Source organism: Mandrillus leucophaeus, unplaced genomic scaffold, assembly GCF_000951045.1.
Source record: "Mandrillus leucophaeus isolate KB7577 unplaced genomic scaffold, Mleu.le_1.0 Scaffold257, whole genome shotgun sequence".
Classification (NCBI taxonomy): Eukaryota; Metazoa; Chordata; class Mammalia; order Primates; family Cercopithecidae; genus Mandrillus; species Mandrillus leucophaeus.
The window spans coordinates 1,584,227-1,586,142 of NW_012102665.1; the positions used below are offsets into that span (position 1 = coordinate 1,584,227).

Consider the following 1,916-nt stretch of genomic DNA (forward strand, 5'->3'; position numbering starts at 1 on the left):
GCGGATCATGAGGTCAGGAGATAAAGAGCATCCTGGCTGACACTGAAACCCTGTCTCTAATAAAAATACAAAAAATTAGCTAGGTGTGGTGGCACGCGCCTGTAGTTCCAGCTACCCGGGAGGCTGAGGCAGGAGAATCACTTGAACCTGGGAAGCAGGTTGCAGTGAGCCAAGACCGTGCCATTGCACTCCAGACTGGGCAACACAGTAAGACTTGTCTTAAAAAAAAAAAGTGGAATGGGCCTGCCTAGTCCTGCTGCCAATGGCTGAAACATTTTCATTTTTATATCTTGCTGATATGTTCGTCAAGCCTTTCCAAAGGAGAAATAGGAAACAAGTAGAATTCAAATTACAAAAGATCTACCGTCCATGCCCAGTAGATACAAGCGAGCTCCAGTGTTACTGCTAAAGCTCAGTAAGAATGGGATCTGTTGGATTCACCTGGCTTCTGATTGTTATTCCTGAATGAACATTAGATGCAAGGTCAGCCTGAAGCTACGTGGATGTAGCAGGCAGCACAGAGTTAGGGGCTCACATATACCCCCAGGTGCTCAGTCACTGGGCCTCAAGTGACCCTGAAGCAGAAGGAACAGCCATGTTCCAGAATCATTCTCCAAAACCCAACCGGACACTCATGCTCGGTGCTGGTGCTGACCCAACGCCAAGCTATGGGGCCTCGCAGAAGCAACTAACCTCAGAAATTCAGGGAGCACAACAGCTGCTCTGGTCAGCTCATTGGATTCTTGTGAAAACTGTCATTGGGCCGGGTGTGGTGGCTTAGGCCTGTAATCCCAGCACTTTGGGAGGCCAAAGTGGGTGAATCGCTTGAGGTCAGGAGTTAGAGACTAGCCTGACCAACATGGTGAAACCCCACCTGTACTAAAACTACAAAAATTACCCAGGCCTGGTGGTGTGTGCCTGTAATCCCAGCTACTTGGGAGGCTAAGCCAGGAGAATCACTTGAACCCGGGAGGCAAAGGTTGCAGTGAGCTGAGATGGTGCCACTGCACTCAAGCCAGGGCAACAGAGCGAGACTCTGTCTCAAAAGAAAACTGTCAGTGGCGTGTAAATGGGAAGTGGCAGTGCTGCTGCCATCTGGTGAAGAAATCCTGATCCTATGGTGGCAAGGGATGGCAGGAAGGAGGCCAGGCTGGTGCAGGCCACTGCCATCGTGGCACCCTCACACGCTCTCAACAACAGAAACTGGCCGGGCATGGTGGCTTACGCCTGTAATCCCAGCACTTTGGGAGGTCAAGACCACAAAATCAGGAGTTTGAGACCAGCCTGGCCAACATGGTGAAACCCCGTTATACTAAAAATACAAAAATTAGCCAGGCACAGTGGCACGCACCTGTAATCGCAGCTACTCTGGAGGCTGAGGCAGGAGAATTGCTTGAACCCGTGAGGTGGATGGTTGCAGTGAGCTGAGATCGTACCACTGCACTCCATCCTGGGTGACAGCAAGACTCCGTCTCAAAAAAAAACAGAAACTCTGGGGAAAGTGGGAAATTCAGTTGGTGGGGACCTCAGGAAGTACCCCACCCACAGTGTCTCTCAGTCGTTTCTGTCGCTGCATTTCAGGGACAGGAGAGCTCACCCGAAGTGTCTATCACGATGCCGCCTGCTTCCCTGATGATGACTGTGGCAGCCGCCAGGTCCCAGCAGTGCAGACCGAACTGGTAATAGGCATCCGCGGCTCCCGAGGCCAGGTGGCAGAGTGCCAATGTGGAGCTTCCAATCACTCGGACCCTGGAGAGAGGGAGGGGAAGACAGATGCAGGCGGGAGTGGAGCCTTTTCTGTGGTATGCAAGCTGACTTCAGCCAGGTACCCTGGCTGGGCATGTTCCCCAGTGAAAAATGAAGCACAGCACTTCCGCCAAAGCTCTGGAGGCCGAATGTAGGGCCCGGAGCCACCG

The 1,916-nt window shown here is 52.4% G+C and overlaps 1 protein-coding gene across 1 annotated transcript in view; it reads right to left on the bottom strand.

The window, feature by feature from the left end:
- IMPA2 (inositol(myo)-1(or 4)-monophosphatase 2) overlaps nucleotides 1-1,916 on the bottom strand; it is a 50,491-nt gene that overhangs the window by 9,794 nt on the left and 38,781 nt on the right. The gene's annotated exons all lie outside the window — the stretch shown is intronic.